We start from the raw sequence: 25,238 nt of genomic DNA, 5'->3' as shown, positions 1-25,238 counted from the left end.
ATAGAAATGTTTACTTTTCGTTCAGATAATTTGAACATGCTCGACCTTGCCTGACATGCGTAAACTTAATAAAAGAGCCAACTATAAACACACACTGTAAAAACATCGGTGTTAGATTTAACACCACGGGTGTTAAATCTAACACCGATCAAACTTCAATAAAGGACCACACCCACAGGTGTTAAAAATGCACTGTGATGGTGTTGAAAAGTGTTCACCTGACACTTCGTGGTGTTAATTTGACACTGTACCTGGTGTTATTTTGACACTGTACTGGTGTTAATTAAAAAATGACACCACATGGTGTTGATTTGATATTTGTTGGTGTTAATATCAATGGTTTAACACCCGTCCAGCTTCAATAAGAGACCACACCAGCTGGTGTTACTTTGGTGTAAATTTATTTTCACATTTTTTCAAAAATCTAGTATTTTAATGTAAAATTCTTGATCGTTTTGTTTAAATTAAAAATCAACAAGAAGTGCAGTTACTAAGAAACTCTTCAAAAAACAGTTTAAAATTTGGAAATGACACCCGGAGGTGTTAATTTAACACCATAAATGAGCACCGAAAATTTAACACCAGGTCGGTGTTCACTATTTAACACCGGACTTTTTGCAGTGCATAGACAGATGAATTGAAGAGAATTGTGTTTTGGTTCTTAACAACTTTGCGTAACTGACGTACCATGTATTATTTCAATTCAAAACGTTTCCTTATACGCTATTGCTGTGGCAATAAACGCTTGCTGTCGTGAAAGAAAGATTCACACTTTTTATGGAAGTCAACTAATAATCAACTTTATTTACACTCATGTAATTCATGACTTACGTGTCACATCAGTTTTTCCGTTTATTTGCCCCTCAGGTCCGGGCAAGTCTATCGAGTTGATAATCACCACGGAGAAAATATACTCAGTACAAGGACTCAAGTCAGTTGCATGATGAGTGACGGAAATAGCTCCTTCGAACCCCATAACTCTATATTCAGCTGGGTTTTCTCTAGGCCAGTACGTCAAGTTGTAGCTGAATGAAGACGAGTCGCACTGAAGCCACTCCGACGCAGGTGGGTCTGACTACTCTCGGGAGAGGCAGAAATAATTGGCTTGTGCCGAAAGGGTGGGTTGGGTGGTGGCGCGTCGCGTTAATGGGAACACCACCCTTCGTCCAAAGCCCCCCCCCCCCGGTTTTGCCGAAAGGGTGCGTTGGGAGCGTTGGGTCGCGTCGCGTTGACTGGAACCCCACCCTTCGTCCAAAGCCCCCCCCCCCCCCCCCCCCAGTTTTGCCGAAAGGGTGCGTTGGTACTTTTTCTCATGTAATATTAAAAGACGAGTTTTGAATTTATATTTACCTTCAAACAACCATTTCAAAGAGGCTATCGTCCGGATCGGTTTACACTCTATTACCACTTGGTCTACAGCCAGTTGGTCTAATTGACTGTTTGATATCAATTGGTCTAATAACCAGTTGGTCTAGTCATCATTTCGTCCAATTACTGTTTGGTCTAATTGTTATTTGGTTTAATTACTATAAAGGGTGGTGTTCCCATTAGCGCGACGCTCCACCACCCAACCCACCCTTTCGGCACAAGCCTAGAAAAAGGCCCCCCCCCCCAAAAAAAAAAAAAATAAATAAATAAAAAAAAATAAATAAAAAAAAAAATAGCCCAGTTGGTCATATAGGCGAAACGATGATTGGACCAAATTACCTGATTAGACCAGGAGGCTGGTTATTAGACCAAATGACAATAAGATCAATGGTTATTAGACTAAATGGGTGTAGACTAAATGATGATAGACAGAGGCTAGACCAACTGGGCAATGGACCAAAATTAATGATGTGTACACCAAATTTATATTGGACAAATTTGGTTTTATTTTAGAATATTTGATGATGGAACGAAATGGAATTAGACCAACTCATAATAGACCAAATCGGTATTTGATGATATAAATTGGTGTTAGACAAAGAAATAGACCAAATGGCTATTATTAGACGAATTGACTGTAGACCAATTAGTAATTAAACCAAATAACAATTAGACCAAACAGTAATTGGACGAAATGATGACTAGACCAACTAGTTATTAGACCAACTGGCTGTAGACCAAGTGGTAATAGAGTGTAAACCGATCCGGACGATAGCCTCTTTGAAATGGTTGTTTGAAGGTAAATATAAATTCAAAACTCGTCTTTTAATATTACATGAGAAAAAGTACCAACGCACCCTTTCGGCAAAACCGGGGGGGGGGGGGGGCTTTGGACGAAGGGTGGGGTTCCAGTCAACGCGACGCGACCCAACGCTCCCAACGCACCCTTTCGGCAAAACCGGGGGGGGGGGGGGGCTTTGGACGAAGGGTGGTGTTCCCATTAACGCGACGCGCCACTACCCAACCCACCCTTTCGGCATAAGCCGAAATAATTATAGTCAGGAGAACAAATAATCCACTGTGTTGATCACGGTTTTGGTGTATTGTCTTCAAGATAATATAAAGTTTTGGTACCTCAAAAGTTTCCCTGAATTTCCTTGTCTTGTCTTGTCTTAGTTTGTGTTTCAGGTTAAAGATAATAAAAAGTTTTGGTACCTCAAAAGTTTCCCTGAATTTCCTTGTCTTGTTTTGTGTTTCACGTTAAAGTACGTTGTCTGTGAGAATTACTCGCCCCAAAGTGCTCTCATGTCTTAGTAATCATGCAATAATGGTTTCGTACCAGAGCCGTCGCCGTACGGCGTCGATAAATATTGTACGAAACCACTGACTGCGACCAGCAGCATGCAGCCCATTGTACGCATAGCTAACTGCGACCAGCAGCCCCATACGCATAGCGTAATGGGGCTTCGCATTGTAGCATTCAGGATCATGACAGAATTAGTATCGCGAGTAAATGTCAACTTAAAATCCAAAAATTTCTTCGATTTGAAGACTTACCAATTAAGTTGAAGTATTGAAAACAGGCTTCGAACAACGTTTGGTTCTGCCAATAGTCCCTTTCTTTTCGAATTGATGACTGAATGTGACTCGGTCGAGAGGACCTTGGGAGAGCTACATACACTGACTACTACGGCCAGCGCATGCGCACACAAACATCTTATCCGTTGATAGATTTGAAATTTGTGCGCATGTGATGTGTTCGCATGCACTGGCTGTAGTATTCAGTGTATGTAGCTCTCCCAAGGTCCTCTCGACCGAGTCACATTCAGTCATCAATTCGAACAGAAAGGGACTATAGGCAGAACCAAACGTTGCCCGAAGCCTGTTTTCAATACTTCACCTTAATTGGTAAGTCTTCAAACTGAAGAATTTTTGGGATTTTAAGTTGACATTTATCCTGCGATACTAAATCTGTCATGATCCTGAATGCTACAATGCGAAGCCCGATTACGCTATGCGTATGGGACTGCTGGTCGCTATTCGTATGGGGCTGCTGGTCGCAGTTAATTGCATGATTACTAAGACATGAGAGCACTTTGGGGCGAGTAAGTCTCACAATGTTAGTTATATGAAAGGTACTTTAACCTGAAACACAAACTAAGACAAGGAAATTCAAGGAAACTTTTGAGGTACCAAAACTTTTTATTATCTTTAAAGTACCTTTCATACAACTAACACTGTGAGACTTACTCGCCCCAAAGTGCTCTCATGTCTTAGTAATCATGCAATAATGGTTTCATACAATACGTGTATATTGATTGTCGCGGTACCGCGTCGAGTCAAAGTAACGGCTCGTTCGAATTTTTCAGAGCCCGCTCTGCTCTGGTACGAAACCATTAGTGTATGACTACTAAGACATGAGAGCACTTTGGGGCGAGTAATTATCACAGTGTTAGTTATATGAAAGGTACTTTAACCTGAAACACAAACTAAAACAAGGAAACTCAGGGAAACTTTTGAGGTACCAAAACTTTAATTATCTTTAATGTATTAATATAATAATGTGTGTGTGTATTGTCTGAATATCAGGTGTATTGGAGTATAGATATGCAGCTGGAATATACTCTTTTTTATCATACACACAAACAATCACCCCCTTAATTCATTGTGTTATCTACTGAGTGATGCTGAAAGGCAGTGGCTCGATCTTACTGTCGATGAAAACGCTTTGAGAATACATGATGCACCTACCCCTTTTCTTCCTCATGTGATTTACTGTATGTTACATGACAAATTTCTCAATGACTTAACATAAAACACCGTCCTGAGACCGGTATGACCGTTGCGGAGGTCTATATCTTCTCTGCTATATTGCACAGACTAATGTTGAATTCAGTTTACCTAGCGCAAGTTGGGTGACATCGAAGATGTCTTCGAGAGAATCAATTTATTTGGCAAAGCTTGGCGTGGAACAAAACACCGTTATGTTATAACTGACTGTCGCGATTTAAATGAAACGAATCATTATTTCTCACCTGCCATGTAACTGCAATACTGTTTGTACCAGTGATGTTGACACTCATTGCCGAAGGTGCGTTCAAAGGAGCTGTGTACGAAGAAGAAAGCAAATGTCACAGATCTACAATTGTGTAAAACAAAACAATTCAATAAAAGAAAAAAAAGTGATGTAGTCTAATCCTTCTGTAGTGTATTTTGTTGCTGGATGTGCGCACAAATTATGAAAGTCTATGAATGGAAGATGCATTTTTGAACTGCCGATTCTAAAATATTAAACATAAATAATATTTAATGAAATTGCAAATAGAGTTTAAGCCAGCCCCAGTCATTACAATTCCCTCATGGGGAAAAAATACAACATAAAGTGAGGATAACACAATTCTCCTTCCTATTTCGAAAACCTATCGAATCTTGCCGAACACGCCTGATTATATGTGACGTCACTGAATGGAATCAGCAAAGCAAAAGCAGACTACGTCCTATAGACAATGCACAGGTCAAAAGATGTAACTGTTTTCCTTGGTTATCGCTTTATCGACACTTAATCGGGATAAATCCCATACAAAATCAATGTAACTCTCTCCCGTGTAGTTTGAATGATTAACTATAAAAACATCAGCAAAAACGACACTCTTTCGACTAGAAAATTCCATGTCTATCAGGCGCTTACTCGCCAAGAACACTTCGGCAAAAGGGTCAGCATTCGTTTGGCCTTGCTACCGTTTGAGTTAAGCATTCAGGCGCACTGCCGTGACGGGTGGTTTGCTGTTGATTCTCATTCAGCATTGTTAGACGGGCTTTTCAAACTCGAAAATGCAATGTCTCTTAATGTGCCTTTCTAGTGATGGTGTCTCAGCTGGGCACTGGTATACTAACCGTCTGTGCCACCTCTTCCTTCGAAGAATATAACAGTTAGCCTAATTCGAAGTACGTTTTCCTCTTCTTCATCAGTATCATTACATGCAGGGGTCCTATTATTTTGTTATTTTTTTTATTCGACCAGGTAAAGGATATAGGCTACCCATCTTTATAACATTGCAAACATGAAACAAAAACCAGAATGAACATTACAAAGGAATACACTGTAGACCTACTGTACATGTTATACAAAATAAAAATGAGAGAAACGCAGACAACATGAGGGTCAGGGCACACAAGTAAAGACATTAATTTTACTATCCCCCGTAGACACGTGAACCCAGTAGCAAATGAATGCACTTATGATTTGTATCTTAGCTGTGACACATTGTCTGCTGCTGTTTGATTGCCAATTTTGATGATATTAGTAAAACCATCGAACTGTTCCCAAATTAATCTGAAATGCTTTCATTACCGCAGACATTGTGTTAAATTTCTCTTTGCCCTTGTTGCATTCCCCGTTGTGGATTGAGAAAACGGTCTTATTTCCCCCTTTTTAATTCATATTCTAGTATAAACACAACATATTCAATTTTCCCAATGGTAATTTTCTTTAAATACTTACTTTACGTCAAAATGGATGTAATACATTTGCAAAATTATGATTCTCATTCCATAATCATAGCACCGTGAAGTATCAATTTAAGATTTAAAATAAAACAAAACAAACAAACAAACAAACAAACAAACAAACAAAATTTCAGGGATTCTTCTTGGTCTCACCATCGCATTGTGTGTTTGCTCTGATCGGCGAACTGCTGATCCCACTTATTGGTATACCGTCAACCTCTCGCCTGACGAACAGGAGAAACTCATAATCTCTATATCCATAGAGACCAGTGATAGTAGCAGTGCTATCCCCAGAGATGACAACAGGTTCGTCAGAGTTGCCTGTGTTACCCACATCATCAGTCCAATTATATGTAATCCGGTAAGAGTGCACCGGACCAGTGCCGTAATCGTAGCCATCCTTCCAGGCGTTCCATGCGATTAACACTGAGTCGCTCGTGGTGTCCGATGCCCATGGAGAATCCATTAGCCTCGGCAATGCTACGGATAAAATTCATTAGATTGAAAAAAGAAATAATAAAGCGTCACGACTTTGAGCCACAAAGAGGAGAAAGTGGGTTAATTCTTCACTGAATATTACTCAGCCTAATTGTTACCTTCTTGCTGTCAAATGTAAGCAAAGACAATGGATATGTTTGAATACTTATGCTAAGTCATTTTAGCATCACTTTATACTTACTCTTTTTCTATTTCCCGCATTTCTAGCCAGTTAGATAAAGTGATGTGACCGTCTCTTGTGTCTATCAGTCTCTGCCTGGCAAAAAAGTCGCCATAAATTATATTATTTCTCACAATCAAACAACAACAATAAATATATCTCTGAACGAGAGTAACTCGAGTCTCAAATGTATTGAATATGGCGTCCCTGAGGGTAGTATACTAGGTCCTTTACTTTTTAGTGTTTATATCACTGACTTATGCAGATGTTGCATGTGACATACTCTCATTTATACTTTTTGATGATGATTCAAATGTTTTCTTTCCCCATCAAGATCTAGTTACTCTATATAGTAGACACCGTCAACTTTGAATTGAAAAAAGTGACTCATTGGATAAGAACTAATAGATTGTCACTCAATCTTCAGAAAACTAAGTATATGCTTTTAAGTTAATCCATTGAAACATTAGGCACATATCTTGTTTTTAATGACACTCCATTAGAACATGAATCCCACATAAACTTCCTTGTTATCACAGTGGATGATACACTTTCAATTTGTAAGAGGCCTCATATCATTAACATAAATAAAATAATATCACGTAATATTGGTATTATTAACAGACTTCAGTGTCACATTCCATCGTCTTCTTTGTTTACGTTGTATTCTTCTTTAATATTACCGTATCTTAATTACGGACTTTTAGCATGGGGTAGCGCCCATCAAATTTTATAGAGAAATTATTGCTACTGCACAAACAAAGTCCTTCGTATTGTTTGTAGGGTTTCGCCACGTTCCCATTCAAATTCGTTATTTACTAAATACAAGATTTAAAAAATCAAAGATTAGTTTCTTATTCAACTGAGTCAGTTCATGTTCAACTACAACACAAAATGCTCTTCCAAATATTTCTAATTCGATGTTTCCACGAAATCAATCTTTTTATGATTATCCTACTATAGATGGTCTAATGAGTTTCATTTACCTCTTTTGAGAACCTTATTAGCTCAGAATACATTTATATACATCTGCCCTAAATTTTGGAATTCATTAAGTTCTGAAAAAAAAACCCTCCGTTGTTATACACTTTTAAGCGTGATTTGAAGTCTTTTTGCTTTGGATAAATTCTGGCTGAGATATTCATTTCCATTACCTATATAGGTTACTGGAAAATTATTACGCAATGAAAAACGGCATTACTAGGCAATGAAATACGGCGTCTTATTTGCATAATTTTGGCACAGCTGTGTGCAGTCACCAAATGTCTGAAGTACCTCCAAAATCCCCTCTTGTATTTCTTTAGGCATTCTTATGCATTCTCTCTCTCTCTTCTTTCTTGCCTTTCTTTCTTGAATTTTGTTTTTATTCCATTCCTTTCAATCGTATCCCCCTCAGTTTAGTCATGTCATATTGTTGTATCTCTGTTGTTTGTTCCATTTTGTCTCAATTACTTTTGTGTTATGTACTTGTAATTGCAGTTAGAAGTAATTGAAGAAATTATTGAGTGGTCCACAATCTACAAGTATTGCTTTTAGTGGACCTCTCAGTTCTTAACTTTGTATTTTCCAGCATGTATACATAATTCATCTTTATTAGCTTGTTGGCTATCATTTATTATACGTACTCTGTAATGTATATAATGCTTATAATGGAATACCTGATTTACTTTGTGTTATGTTTTGTTGGAAAAATGAAAATGAAACACATGAATTGAATTGAATCAAACTGAAATGTAATTAGTGAGTTTCTGCTATACCTTGCTGACAATCTGATCCAGCCCAGCCATCGGCGCAGGAGTCATCGCCAGGGCAGCGGCCGCTCGTCCGATTACAGGTCGTGCTGGTCTTACAGTGGCAGGGATAGTTACACAGGGTTCCAAAATAGCCTTCGCTGCATGCTCCAGGGGCTTCAGTGTTTGATTGACAATGCCAATATATATCTCTCAAAAATTGATCAAAAAAGTCAAGTGAAAGAATCAAAGCCATATCTGAATATTTTTCTTTTATAAAATCACATTTCAATTACAGCAAAGAAATATGAAATTTGAAAGAACTATATGAACTAGGAAAATTTTTAACTACAGAGCACAGAAAAAAATGGACGAACATCATAATTTCTTTTGGTTATATTCGTTTACGTGTTTGTTTTCTTACCCTGACACAGATATCCCGAATATCCATTTGCACAGGTGGCCCCTTGACATCCCGTGGCCGAGTTACACGTCGACGCGCAGTTACAGGTCAGCTCACAGTTCGCCCCGAAGGTTCCGTCGGAACATGCTGTAAAAGAAAGCGGAACAGCAATGTGACATGGAATATAAATTAACTTTGACTATGAGCATGATAGGATATCATTTGGCACCGGTGTCATAATAGCTGTTGAAACATGAAACCACCCTAGAACGACAGTGCTTAATGTGTTGTGCTTGACAAGATAGCCGAACAACAACTTAACTAGGTTAACATCTAGTCTTTGATAAAATCAGGAAAAAAACAAACAAACAAACAATTAAAGACTGATTAGAAATCGAATCAAATCACTGTATACTAAAGTATTACGTCGTCAGGATCATTACTAGCACGTTCTCTCATTTTCTCGTTCAGTGGTATCTGATACTCTAACCAGAGATATCAATAATCTAGTAATAAAAAAACTTAGCTTAAGGTGAATCTCATCAACCCAGAGAACTAGACAAGGCGCATTCCATGATACCATGTGTAAAGTGAAAACAGGCATCCGTATTACTGTTGCAGTATGCACTGAAACAAAGTCAACTGCACCTGCACTTCCAACATGAGTGAGGCACAATTGCATTGATTTGTATTTAGCAACTAAGTCTCTTTATCCCCGTTGGATTTTTGTCAACACTATCTGCATTGAATTCTATGTCATAAATTTATATGAAAGTGTGAAACTCTTTCTACCTTACAATTCCCCAAAAATGTGCATTGCCCTACGATCCTCTTAATTTTTGTTTATCTAGGAAATAAATAAGGTCCTACGTACAATGTTATTCCTACCTGCCTCATTGCTGTCACTTGTCTTCATTAACCTTAGATATTCTCAGACGATTACTGATAAGCGACGGTTTTATTTCATTTTTAAGTTGGGACTTCCAAATCATACTGTGCAAGCCATTCCATGAGGAAGCACGTTTGATCTTGATGCCCTGTTCTGTAGAAGCCGAATAACTGATAATCTGGTTGAGCAAGAAGCGAAATATCTTTGAGAACCCCTATGTCACAATGATCGGCACCTGCTCTCCCCATGATTGATATATTTTTATTTTCTCCTATATATCAACCTTATAAAGTTGTCAGATTTTGCATGGCTTTTATCATTCTGTCATTCTCTTATATATGAAAACAAAAGAAATGATCAAAAGAAGTTTTGCTGTAGACACATCTCTTTCCACTCCTTCCCCATACACAACGCCAATCAACAATATGTGACCTTGCATCACAAAACGAACAAAAAGTCGCACCACTTGCTTTCACGTGAGGACCCAAAAAAGGTGAAATGGGTCAACCAAGGCGATATTAATTTTTTCATATCTTCTTAAAGAGCTACCCTTCTTCTACACTATTCTTAAGTTTGGGATTATAAAATGAATGGAAAAGTGCATTTTCAGTAGTTTTTCTACAACCCCTTTTTGTAGAGTAGTGAGATCAGGTATGTCTTAGAGGCCCCTTTCATTTCTTGATGACCCTTTGCACACTCTTCACTTTCAAGTCTGATACCTTTTGAAGGGGTAATGCTACTGCTTTGAAAGTTGGCATTACTCGTGGACAGAATGTGTTAATAGAGCATGCTCAATTTCAATTCAATCTGATAATCCCTCCGTTGTTGTTGCTCCAGTGGTTTACATGCTGTTTTTTGTCCCATTTATTGCACAGCTACCACGGTTTGGTAAAAATTAAGCGCTTGAATAGACAGATAGACCATATACTTCAGACCCTCTTTTCTCGGTTCACACTTTTCCATAGTGTGCGCTTTCTTTCCAATATTTAGATAGGTTAAAGGAGAGTCCATTTGAGTTGAGTTATACATCATTAATTTTTAAAGCTTAGAGTCTGCTCTTTCAGAATCTGTCCTTAACTAAAAATCCATGTTTGGCCACTTTTTGTGTGTTTTGTGGTGCAGGGTCACATATACCAATGGTACCACTACCCCTGCATAGCTAAATCATAAACGCATGAAGATGCATGCAGACATCTCGCGCATTAAAAAAAAATATATATATCAATATGTTTACAGTTGAGAGGTTGCACGTACAACGGCAAGTTGCCATCCAAGAGCTTCGTTATTATAATTATGTAGATGGAATAATGAAGGAGCCTACCTGTTTCACATTTATTTCCTCCGAATCCGGCTTGGCATGAGATACCAACTGGGTCAGGAACAGACAGGAGGCGAGTTCTGCAGTTTCCACTACTTGCGCAGACCGTTGTGCAACGTTTTCCCCATTTATTGTTGCCACATCCTTTGAACCAAGGAAACACGAACAACAATGAATGACTATGATTTCATATGAAGCGAAAGATTTACAACTTGTTTGGTGATTTATCATGTTTCTCATAGAAAATAGGTTTCTCAAGGTCTTGATCAGCATATCACAACAAGTAGCAGGAATAATTCTTAATCTTTATCTCTGTATCTTACTCTCTCAAACAAAAGCTCATTCAAAGTTAAGAACAGGTCCTTCAGGTGAATTGAGCGAGAGTACATCCTTTTATTAGTCTAAATAGCACATTCAGCTAAACAGAATTACATTTTTCAATATCTTAAATCGGTTTACCAGTTTTGATTTCAATTAAAAATATTTAGGCATATATCTGACTTTTTTCAGCTGTCAGCAGTACAGCCTTCATTAGAATGACCCGTATTCGCCTAGATTACGTGACGGTCAATAACGGGTCACAACCAGTCAGAGGAGGTGGAGATGGGGTGTCTGTGTTCAGTTGATTCTGGTCCTGTGCTGGTTTTGCGCTACAAACTTCCCATAGTCCGTGACCCGCCTATCGACGGTCGCGTGATCAAGGCGAGACGGCCAGCCGATGAAGGTTGTAGTGTCGGCAGCTGAAAATTTTGGAGGTAAGTATTTTGTATTGAGACCAAAAGTTTAACACTAATGTCAGACGAATTTTCATTACACACGAGCTTATACTCACAGGTATTCTTGCTGGTTTCAATCCAGAAAGCCTGACAACGTGGATGATACAACCTTTCAAGGGTTTTTTTTTAATTGCAACAACAGCTTATACTTAAAAATGCTATAAATGTCTTGAGTACTATAATTATCATGACGAGATATAGTTATTCCAAACAGAGTTTGTTTTTCTTATTCGTGCTCTAGATGAATATTGAAATAGATAAAACTTGGCTTCATTAGTCGTTGATAATAATATCCAGCTAATAAGCAAAATTTGTGATATGTTGTTAGTTTTCCGTAATCCAGGAGTCTTGAAAGCAGGGATAATGATTATGATTATCCGTGGTTTTATAGGACGAGAATTCCATTTATATCATCAATATCCACTTGTAAATAATGCAAGTGTCTTGTAGCATGTAGCGTGATTAGAATAATGAGCAAATTAGCATATAACAACAGAATATAATTATGCTACTTACCCATGATCTAGAAAAAAGTGATCACTACAACATACATCTTTTTGATTTGTGCTGTAGACGAGTACGTAGCACTCCTCAAACATATTCCCTATCCAATCATGTCACAACGGAAATTCTTGTAATAAATAGATTCCTCGACGTAGAAACCCCTTGAAAGTTGCATAGTCCATGCATAATCTACAATTTCCTGCTTCCTTGATGAAAATTAGCAATAGTATATTTCGATCATATTGTGCTAAGGCTGACAAAAAAAAGTTGCCCAAGGTTGCCAAGGTGTCACATCTTGTGACCTATGCTGGAATGTGTTCTTTTGTTTCTTTGAAACCTCTACAGCCAGACTTATTTGTGTTTGTGTACGTACATGTAGATGACCATATTGCTGAAATTGCCATTACGAATGAAATTGACGATAGCAATACCCAATTGACAATAGGAATGATGGTATACACCTGTTTCACAATTACTGCCTTGGAATCCTGGTCGACAAACGCATTCTCCCGTTACATGGTGACAAACGCCCCCAGCGTAACAGTCCGGGCAGTCATTCGAGCAATCTAACCCATACTTCCTAGAGGGACAATCTGTTTCATGCACACATACACACACACACACACACACACACACACACACACACACAGATAAAGAACAATGAAAAGAAAAGATATGATATAGTCTGATCATTTACGATAGAATAAATGACCCTGCATCACAAAACCACAACAATTCGCCAGACATGGATTTTCAGTTAAGGGCATATTCTGAAAAAGCAGACTTTAAGCTTTAAAATGATGTATTACTTAATTCAAATGGACTCTTCTAATCTATCCTAATTATATTGGAATGAAAGCACACACTCTGGAAAGTGTGAACAGAGAAAAGAGGCTCTCAAGTATAGGGTGTATTCAAGCGTTTAATCTTTAACAAGCTGTGTTAGCTGTGCAATGAATAGAGTTTAAAAAACAGGATGTTAATCACAGGCGTAACAACAATGCAAGAATTATTATCAGATTTAGTTGCAATTGAGCATGCTTTATCAACACATTCTGTATATGAGTAGTCCCAACTTTCAAAGCAGTAGCTTTATCCTCTCAAAAGATATTGGAGTTGAAATTGAATGGTATTGGCAGGTTTTTTTAAGAAATGAAAAATAGGACGCTATGAGAAACACCTTATCACATTATTCTACCAAAAAGTGTTCGAAAAAAAAAACTGCTAAAAAACACTTCCCTGTTCGTTTTATGATCCGAAACTAAAGTACACTGTACACGTAGACTTACTCTTTCAGAAAATGTGAAAAACTCAATATTAGCTGGGTTGACCCATTTCATAATTATTTTCAGTCCTAAGACAAAGACTTTTTGTTATGTTTGTGACGCACGGTCATATAGTATGTCTATTATGTCTATTCTTTGAGAAGAAACACTACTATTCATTATACCGTAAATGGTGATATAGAGTTGTATTGTGAGATTTCATAGGCTTCATTTTATGTCTTACGTTAAACTGGGGTCATCTTCCTCTTCACGCTCTGTTTGTAAATGAAGATGCTCATTGCATTTCCAAGTTCATTTACTTTTGCACATATATTCTTTACATCCAATTTGGACTGTTCCTTATCGTACATTTTACTTCGTTTGTTTTGTATGTCTTTTATTGTTCCATATTCCAAATTTAACAAAGAATAATCCAGGATCATTATTATACAAAAACATGGATGATTTGTAAAATACAGCATTCAAGACAATTAAATTACTTTCATTTTGACGTTGTTGAACTGTATATTTTTCTCCTGGTATTATTTTCTTTAAACACTCGTTTGATGCGTAGGAATAATTCATATCACTTTATTACATATTGTCAAATTGTGTTATACATTGCAGTGAAAACGGAATGCAGAAATAAACAGAACTGAAAATAAAGAAGAAGAAAAAAAGACTCAAACTTCCATACCAACGTTCGCATACGAATTTTGTATGACTATCAACATTTCACAGATCATCAAAGTAAAAAAAAAAAATACATGGAATGAGTATTTAAACTACGCAGGCAACATGGACCTGCTTGGCCAGGAGACTCCATTCCCATTGCTCTGCCTTATTAACTTTACACAGACGCAGAACAGTTAAGGTAAGAGAATATATAGCATTGATTTTTTTTCCCGTGAGTCAACCGTCTCTAAAACAGAATACAGTTTAACTTAACCTATGCACCCATTTCAAGTTAAATAGGTACATTTTCATTCTTGTGATCATATCAAATACTGAAAAAAAAAACTGTCAAAATAAACAAAAAATGCTCTAGAAAATAAACAGAAACTTTGCAGTTCCCCTGTATTTGGATGCGTTACTCTTTTAGTTTATGACTTTCCATATCCAATCAGTAGATCATCTGCTGTAATCCACTGATGAAGATTGTCCATAATGTATTACTTCACTCATTCACGTTCTTATGTAACGCCAATGTCGTTAAAGAAGGAATATCATAGATTATATTGTGATGAAGTTAATCAAAAATTAAGTGTTTTTGATGGTCGGACCTCTAACAAAGAGCCTCATGATTGCATGTTTCCCGGCTTCCCTGTTGCCGTCAATGTAGCATTCATAAATGCCTTCATCGGACTTCCTAACGTCGTAAAGAGTTACTGGTGTTAAGCCACGCCAAGCTGTTATGACGTAATCTCCGTTGCGCCTCCAGACGAGGTTCTCCTGATTCAAATCGCTTCTCATTTTCACTCCGAGACTGATGCTTTCACCCACTCCAACAGTGTATGAAAGTTTTTCTGCCCACACCTCAGCATTAAAAGCTGGAATCAAAAGTAAATACATAAAAGTCAGGCAACGTTTTGAATTTCTATTTTGTGTGTGTGTGTGTGGGGGGGGGGGGTTGTGCTCGTGGTAGGTTTGGTCAGGGGTCACCCCCCCCCCCCCCTCCCCCCGCTTTTTATTGTGAAGGATCCCGGGAGGAACCTACGGAATTCTTTAGTGTCTGATGTTGTTGTTTCGTGTGTTTGTGTTTGTTTGTGTGTGTGTGTGGGGGGGGGGGGGGGGGGGCTTGAAAGTCTGTCATATCTTACGGAATTTTATCACCGTAAAGGCCGATTTTATTTTCACATTTCAATGTTTTCTTGCAAAACAGGTATATTGAACTAAATACTGTGAGTTTGACGCCCCTTTTTTTCCTGGATGCAATCGGTTGGACAATGTACATCTTCCTTATACCGAAAATCATCAAGTACGAGTAGTAAATGCTGTCGATTCACAATAATAACCAAGGATATGTTCCACTGCCGATCAGATCAATTCGATCAAGCCCGACCAACCGATTTTGGCCCGGTCGGGCTCGGTCGACCAGGGTGACCGGGGTCGATCGGGTCCGATCTACCTTGATCGGTTTTAGTCCGGCTTCCTATACAATTTTTTACGCGTCAAAAAGTATCGTGTAAGGCGTCGAGAAGGCAAGCACTCGTACAGCGATCGGGTATACATGGAGTCGAGATCGAGCTGATCGGGAAACGACTTTAATAAAGATCGAGTTTGGTCCGGATGGATTTTTTTTTTTGGACCAATCAGTTCACGAGATCATCCCGATCTATACTCAACTACGACAGACTGGTTCCCCATCTACTCCTCTTGTCAGGTTCGATCTGTTTTGACGATCAACTCGACTGCTTCGCGACTGCTGTAGAACGCTACTCGACCAAACTCGCTCACGTTTTTTACTGCTACTAGGCTCGATCACATCTTCAGCACTCTTCGACCACACTCGATCTTGCCAATCCTACGTCGATCACGGGTGAGCACCCATGACGTGCTGATCTAACAATATTTTCCTTTTACCGGCACGAATGTAATTATTATGCCACATTCAACTCAAACAAATTAGATGCTAAGATGCCGAGTATGGGTGGAGAGGGCACCGCTGCTGACATTGAGTGAGATGATGACGGTGATGAGAGATGGCTACGACGTCTAACATCGTCACCATCTCCTGCCACAACACTGAAGATAAAGATGGTAAGGAAAGGTCCACATCAGCAGTCTCGTGTACAACCGATGACTGCCCCCCCCCCCCCCCTACAAAAATTCAGTCGTCCGTGAGTACAGTGAACACAATTCTCTCAGTCACATTTCGAAACCTTGAATTACTCTTAATAAAACGATGACAAAGTCTGAAATCATTATTCATCACTTTATCAATTATCTATTGTCCACATAATCTAAAACACGTTTTACTTTTAAAAGAATAAGAAAATGATACATACACTCATGTATGACTCCAACAACTTCAATAACCTCCTTGCATCGTCTATCAAATAAGGAGTTTGCCATAGGCAATCTTATTGTTCAATATTGCACTTCTTCCTCGGCCCCATTCAGGCCATGAGTTCGTAATCATTACAAATTGTGTACAAATGCTATTTGTAGAGGGAATGATATCAATTTCATTGCATGCAATATGAATATAAACAATATATATATATATATATATATATATATATATATATGGGTCAGAATTTTGAACGATGTACAATTGAGCCAAAACAAGGCAAAATTTAAAAAGTAGGAAATTCTCCAAATCATTCATCTTACCTGAAAGAGTATAACTCAAGCTTTAATATGAACCCAATTATACTAGGATTTTCCCAGAGGAACAAGTTTTTATTCATCGCTGAAGTTTACCATGTCCAGAGCAGCGAACGTCCGTGAGGAATAATACTGCACATACATTTGAATACCATTAACATAGCTTCCAAAGATCTGATTCAGTTCAAAATCCTAACGAAATATCTTAAGGGACATGTGTACGTGATTGCAGAATATTAAGCTTGTACTATTAACCTTTTCGTAATGGTAGACAACTGATGATTTAACTAAATTCGTTATTTCTGTGGAAATATTGCTCTTCCGCTAAACACTTTCTTAACTTTACGCGCATTTTACAGAAACTCAATATTTTCACCTCTTATTTCACTATTCCATACTTAAATCCTCACTCCCAAATAATAACATATACCTTTTTAAGATGTATCTGACTGGGCAGTCTCTATAACCCAACAAACATAGCATAGTTCTCATCACGGAGTCGCATGTAGCTCACGGACTTCGGAACAAACAAGATATTGAACGTGAGCTCTTTTGAGTGAAACGCATTCTACTCTCAGTGAAAATCCTGAATAGATCAATTCTCTATATAAGCTTGTTTATCTTCTCATACTTCAAAGAAAACTTTTTCCATATCTCGTAAATGAACGTACTACGTGTAATCTCAGTGACGTAGTCCATCCTTGAGAACGAATATATTTATCAAAATTTCGTTTTCATGAAGTAAATATTCAGGTCTAAAGTTGTTATAATTATAAAGTCTACAATGCAAAAGTTGCTTTTTAATAACGAACATGGTCACAGCTAAAATTATGACAAAGAATTAATATAGAAAAACAACAGAAATGTGCTCCGTTATAGAAATACGAAGTTTAGCTGGGGAGGGCAAACGAATACGTTAGGAAGAAATCCCTCTGTGTTTGCTCCTTGTGTTACACACTGTTATCGAGGAGAATTTGTGTTATTATATTAGTCAGAAGTGATAATTGGTTCGATACTGCGAAGTTTCGTCATAACAAGTCCATAATAAGTCCATATAACTTGGATGGATGTTTGTGACTTCAATATTATACAATATGGTTTGTTATAACAAACCTTTTGTAGCGCGTCATTTCGGAGGCTCGTTATTCATACAGTTTGTCAATACAAAAATTGATAGAGTTCGTATGATTATGAAGCCTTTTTATTCGGTAAATGATAGGAATCTTCGAAGGTTAACCGAAAGGCTTATTACAGTATGTAATTGGAACATGAAAAATTATGTTCGCTTATCCAAATGTGGAGAAACATGTTAACAACTAAAATCCTCCAATTTCAAAACCTCATAATAACCGTTTTCACCTAAACGAATATTAGGCCCATTCCACTTTAGAAGAACGGACCTAAACACAATGATCCTTAGATATCTATTTTTCGATTTCTAAACAAACCTTGAATTAACACTCTTTGCATTTTGGAATAACAAACTGTACATCGGAAACTTTTTGAAGAGCGATAGTGCAACTGCTTTCTTAATCATTACATTTTTTAACATGTGTTTTCAAAGTAAGCACAGACAAACAAATTGACGATCTCTCTGTCTCTTAAATGTATAGGCAAATCTTGGAAAAAATTACAAATGAATTTGCATTGTTATAAAACAACATTGTGATGATAAGGGGAGGATCCCTTGTTTTAATCATCAATAATTGTATACTGCTGATTTTTGTGCTTGTGACGGCATTTCGATGAATAAAAACCATAAACAAACAAACAAAAACTTCTCCAGAAGAATTTGGCATAACGGGAGTGCACTGGCAATTCTTTTCTCTGTGTGTTGGAGCTCGATTCCCTTCTCTGTTTTTCAGTCATTTTCATTCACTGCCAGCACGTCCTTTTGTAAACTTTAACGCTTATTCAACACATGCTCATTACAGACTTCTTCTGTCATTATCCTGAATGTGATTGCGTAGCACTTTTCGGATTTGTTTTGGTTTGTTTTGTTTTGTTTTTTGTTTTCTATTTGGTCGCAGCATCTTCAGGCTATTGAGGGAATGAGAGAAAAGTCGTCATGAAGAGTAAAATAAGAATGAATTAAGGCATTTAATATCATGACAATTACAGCGAACGTCCGTTATGGAGACCAAAACTGGATGTGTTCTGTTTGAGACGGCAGCTACCATACTCAAAAGATAAACACTTAGAGCACCTGTCACTAAAAAGTGGCACTGATCCTCTTTCTCCTACTATGTAATCCACTGACTTATTCAACCAACGAACATCCGTGAAAACAACGTTTTCCGTTTGTTATTACAGGTAAATTGAGTGCTGAACGCTATTCACTTTCGGGTATGAGCGGCTCGGTGATTTGGTAATATTTTCAACTAACATTAATCTTATGTGCAGTGATATATTTGTAATTGTCAGAAATTTCCTTTCTCGGACAGAACGTCCGTGAGCGAAACTTTCAGAACCTGTAACAGTACAAATTGTCGCCAGAACCTCATTAGAAAGAAATTTAAACGCACAGAAATTATAGATTACGCAAAATTCCATTTTCCTATCACCTTGTTTTAAGTGTTTAGCTGTTTTTTGTATAATAAGAGAGAAAACAAGCGTAAAATTGTGAGTAAATTTTCAATTGTTTGTTCATCATGATCACATAACGCCTTAAAAATTCTGAAACTACTGCTCTAAACTCATTTTCTACTTTGTAAAACTTTATTTGTCGCTATTAGAGCCAAAAGTTTTAAAGAATACAGGACACTTTCGGGACAAGTTATCCCTATCGGAGGGATTGCATACGTCACGGACGTTCTCTGGAATTATCACGGACGTTCGTTCTACTACTAGGGTCATGTTCCAGGACGGATAACTAATCGGCAGAGAGTACCTAGCCTTCCTAACTCTTTCAAAAATTTGAAAAGGTATTGTCAATGCAAATTATAAGAAATTTGACATCCTTACAACATATGTATTGCTCAGAGGGGGTTCAGGAGGTGAATTTTCAGAGAAAATATTAATTATATGCTTGGTTTTTGGTAAATTGCATGGTCCAAAAACTGCGGACGAACCTCAGTCCGCTCCAAAAATGGCATGCAGCTCCTCGGCTAGAGAGCCAAAGGTAAAATGCACCTTCGCCATCGAAGCAAGATTGTGTCCCACTCGAAAACGTTTTAATCATCACGGACGTTCTTTTCTTCTTGGAGGTTCGTCTAAAAATATAATTCCGGTTCCTATTTGACAAAGGATGGACAGAAACTCAAAACAAACATATTATCCTGTTGCTAGATCTTAGTTGATTACGACTCAGAACAATATCGCCAATAACGTTTCATGGGCTACGATCTTTATTAGAAAATAGCGGAAGCACGTCCGTGACGAAAATTGAGTATAATTTTGCATAAAAGAATATTACGTCCCATGTACAGCCAGCAGACGTAGAATTTTTGCAGGATATGTTCATTAGGTGGAACACCAAATTTTCGTATACGTTACAGTTGGGACAACAAAGTAGAATTTGCAGCAGCGATAGAAATAAAAGCACCACGGACGTTCGTCTGTTTAGGACTTTGATATTTTAATTGTTCTCTGTAATTTTATACGTGCTCATAAAGTTCTTATAATTTTGTAGTACATACCCATGATATGTCAGATCCAGAACATGGTCAGATATTAGATGCCACGTACCATTAAAAATGCACATCATTAGTTTGAAAAACAAAAATTATTGTGAAAATAGCGTTTTTACCGTATTTTTACGCTTTAAGTCCTTGTGAAATGAAAAATATCAGGCAAAAGTCAACCAAACCATATATTTCCTGAAAGGAAATTTACCAATCTTTGAGATGACATGAAAAAATCTGGTTTCTTAGATCATAATGGCGTGTTCTAAGGGAAAGAATGTCATAAGGTACGAAAATTGGCAATTGTACATCGTTCAAAATTCTCACCCATATATATATATATATATATATACATATATATATATATATATATATATATATATATACATATATATATATATATATATATATATATATATATATTATATATATACATAAAACAATTGATAAATGAATAGAGAGATATCAACAAACAACTTGAGTTGCAGAACTTATTTTGTAGGGTTAAGTATTTGTGGTACACAAAGTGAATTGTGTTTTCCTTAATAGGCCCCCATCTCACTACGAAGGCGACGATGGCGACGATGGCGATCTGTGACGATTTAACAAATTGACCTTTGTGGCGTGATCGCCATCCGTCTCCATTCTTGGCCTCCAAGGCGATTACACTACGGTTTCTCTACGCTCAACCTGCGCTGTAGGCGATAGTGCCACGATAGTGCTACGACGCTGGCACGTTTTTGCCGATTTTCCAAGCCGACGAGACGCGCTGCTTCTGCGATCAAAGCGATCGTATTGCGATATTCGCTTATCAAGGCCTCGCTACAACAGTAATACGATCGGAGAGACAGTGATACGTTTACGCCGGGTTCATGCCACGATCTCAAGCGATCGGGGTATAAAATGGGTTTCATTATTGAATTTCTTCAGACAGATGTCAGTGTCAATCAAACCAACATGGATAAGCAGAACATGGTTTTACCCTTGCATCTTAGCATTCAAATTGCACTATCAATAAAGTCATCCATTCCATTAAAAAGAGTAAAATGTGTATATACTATTAAAGAACCGTCTTACGAGCAAACTACAAATCGTATCCTACAATAAGACAATTTTATGAAGATTATTATTTGAAAAGATTAGAACTTAAATTACTTTCATTGACTTGCAAGGTATATAACAAAAAAAAAACCCCACAATTTAATCAACAGAGTAGATGCGAACCGAGTGTACGTTGAAAAAATGAATTTTATACGCTTACCTTCATGTCCACCTTCCTTGTCTGTGCATCACTTTCTTTCGTTCATGGTTGGTTCCTGTTACGTAATACTGTAAAAGTGGTAATTTTCATGGGCGATAGGGGCCGCTTTCGATACGCTGGAGTTACGCCTAACGCGTTGCATGCTACCCCGTCAGAGTTACGAATGTGGCGCTTTTAATGCGCTCGTGAGGCGATTGTGATACGCTCTAAAACCACGGTGACCTCGCTACGAAAGTTTTGGACATGTTCAAAACTTCTGCAGCGACGTTGCCGACCATGGCGATGGTGGCGACCCTCCGCGCTTCTGAACTGCTCAAGATATGATTGAGAAGATTTAAACGATCAAGCCACGATCCGCTTTGCTTTGTCGATTTTTAATGATCGTAGTGGAATTGTCGTCTAGTGAGATGGGGGTAAAAGTTTTTGCTTTACTTTTAACCTTTACAGGTGTTGGCTAATACCTTCCTTCATACGATTTTGTGTTTTTGAAAGCTTGGGTGTTACAATCTGTCAATCATTATTTATTTATTTATTTATTTGTTATTTATGTATTTATTGTTATTAGCATTATCATTATTATTGTTATTATTATCATAATTATTATAGTTGGTATAATCATTTTAATTATCATCATCATCATCGTTATCATCATTGCTGCATAAAGGAACCTTCAGCCAATCTACGGGCACGCAACATTTTATGTTGAATTCAATGTCGCATGTACCGCAGACCGTCAAAAAGCTACACGAAAAAAACATTCCAAAAATGCAAATTTTCACAAAAATTGAGGTGTGGCTGAAACTCAGAAGTGTCTGATGACTTATCTTTACTTAATCGAGCCGGGTTTTTTTTTACTTTATCAGCTCGTGTTGTTTGAACTTCAAATTTATGCATTGTTATGTTATGATTCGTTAATCGGAAAATGGAATAAGGTTCTTGACTCCGATGGTTCGTTATTCCGAAACACGGAAAGTCCCTATAGCGAGAGGTTCGTTAATCCGAAAAGGAAGAAGGGATCTTAAATCTTAACATTTGTGGCATAATTCCGAAGGTGCGTTGTTCCAAAAATAAAATAAGATTTGCTATTTCAAAGGTTCGTTAATCAGAAAATGTGCGACAAACCTTGGGAATAACATACCTTATTACATTTTCGAAATAACAAAACTTCGGAATAAAGAAACTCTTTTCATTTTCGGATTAACAAACCTTCGGAATAACCGATTTTATTATTCCATTTTCGGATTAACATACCTTCGGATTTACGAACCTTCAGAATAGCGAACCTTCGGAATAACGTACTGTAACCGTGATAATAATAATGAAAAAATCCATCAAAAAAAAAATGCTAATGGCGCTTTTATTCTTAGGGTTAGGAAAAGAAAGAAAGAAAGAATGAAAAAGAAGAAGAAAGGTAATTATATGACATCTTTCCTACAACATGTTTTAAATGATTCCACCGAGGATGACTGGCGAACAGTGACAGGGATATCTTTCCAAATTTTTGGTCCAATGTGGGAGAAAGAACGAGTTCCCCATGAATGCTTAACTTTAGGTATCTGAAATGAAAAAGAAGTATAAATGATCGAAGTCTGCGAGGAGGGTTATAACAATATAAAGAATTCTGGAGATACTCGGTTGCAGTTGAGTGAACCACACAAAAAGAGCAATTTTGAAAGTAATTCGCTTTTCAACAGGAAGCCAATGGAGACAACGTAACACTGGTGTAATGTGACCATTTTTCCTATTATAGGTCAGTAATTACTTGCGGCAGTTTTGAAGACGTTGTAGAGCATTGATTTGTTGTTGTGACATACCAACAAAGAAAGAGTTACAATAATATATACGAGCTGATATAAGGACATATAAGCTGTCCCGCTGCTGTTTTAGTGAGATATTTTCGAATAAAACCAAAATTACGCAACTAGAATCTTACAGATTGTGATACGTATACGCAACGTGATATTTGAAGGACATGATACTATCAAAAACAAACCAAGATTGCGTGCTTTTTCAGAAGAGTTAATAACACTGTTACCAATTCTCGAGTGACACTTCTTCATGTTAGCCTTTGTCAGCATTTGTCTTGACACAAGTACCAATAACTCTGTTTTATTGTCGTTCAACTTTAGTTGATTTTCGCTCATCCAACCTTTGATTTCATCAACAACAGATTTCAAGTTGTTTTAATACTGTTGCTGCTATGATTTCAGATGGGGGGAAGGAAACAAACAATTGAATGTCATCAGCATTACAGTGATAATGAACATTGTGCTTCCGAATGATCTGACTAATGGGCTGAAGATAGAGTGGGAAGAGGAGTGGGCCGCCAACCGATCCTTGTGGAACTCCAAACTCGGTGGCTAAGGTTTTGACGCTGCAGCATCAATCTTTACGTACTGGAGACGGCCAGATAGGTATAGGAGGTGAACCAGCGCAATGCAGTACCAGAGTCGCCGACAGATCTCAGTCGTTGAATGAGGATTCGGTGATCGACAGTGTCAAAGGCGGCGGACATGTCAAGGAGGACAAGCGCTGTGATGTTTCCGCTATCCATCTGCTTCAAAATATGGTTACTAAGGTTTGCAAGAAGCGTTTCAACGCTATGATGAAGCCTATACACTGACTGGAAGCAATCCAAGAGATTGTTGTCTTGTAGATGCCCAAGAAGCCATGAGAAAGCAACACGTTCCATTATCTTACTAAGGTAAGGTAAGTTGGATATAGAACGATAGTTCAGCAGGATTTCAGGGTCTAAACTGGGCTTCTTGAGGGCTGGACGAATCACAGCTGTCTTCAGGGCAGGTGGGATGATGTCAGTTGAGAAACTCTGATTAACTATTTTAGCAATGCAGGGAGCAAATGCATGCCAACATTTCTTCAGAAGAGTGGAGGGCATTGGGTCCAGCTCACAAGACGTACATGGTGATTTTTGTATGATCTCAGATAATCACTTACATCGGTGAAGTTCCAGCTTCACTCAGCTGCAAGTTGGTCCTGCTGATTCCAGAGTCACAAATAAACTCAATAGTAGTTGATTTGTATATTGCAGATGTCAAAAATCCGTAAAATAGTAGAAAGTTGAGAAGAGAGACGAGAGGGCTACCACACAGGCGCTCACTACTCCTCAGAGATCAGTGATATTATATTATGTACAGAACACTAACTCTAAAAGGCAGCAAAGGAAATAGAATTCAAAGAATTCAAAGTTCACAAAAAGTAAACAATGACTGTTTTCCTTGAGCTCAGAAGTGCTCAATGACCTATATCACCTATACTTTTAATTGAGGCTGTTTTTAATGACCTTGCTTAGCAAAGCTTAGGTCACAAAAACATAAGTACATGAATTTTTATTATGTTATATATCGGCAGGAAAATATTTCTATTTCCTGTAATCTTAAAACTCAGGGTTTAATTTCATCTTCATTAACACGAACCCTTCCATGACGAACAGCCGTCAGCGTACACGTAAATCGTTCCGAATGAATGATGTATGAGCAAATGAATTTTTTCCTCATTTCAGGTACTTTATTCTCCATATAACTTCACATCTTTACAATTACATCATCCACAAGTATCTCAAATACACCCAAAACAATAATTTTGACCA

The 25,238-nt window shown here is 37.7% G+C and overlaps 1 pseudogene; it reads right to left on the bottom strand.

The window, feature by feature from the left end:
* Positions 1-25,238, bottom strand: part of LOC139719016 (uncharacterized) — a 120,046-nt pseudogene that overhangs the window by 24,015 nt on the left and 70,793 nt on the right.

The sequence above is a fragment of the Diadema antillarum genome, unplaced genomic scaffold (assembly GCF_040938485.1).
Source record: "Diadema antillarum isolate AM-2024a unplaced genomic scaffold, OU_Dant_1.0 scf00000103, whole genome shotgun sequence".
In the NCBI taxonomy this organism is placed as follows: domain Eukaryota; kingdom Metazoa; phylum Echinodermata; class Echinoidea; order Diadematoida; family Diadematidae; genus Diadema; species Diadema antillarum.
This window is presented reverse-complemented; position numbering and strand designations above follow the sequence as displayed.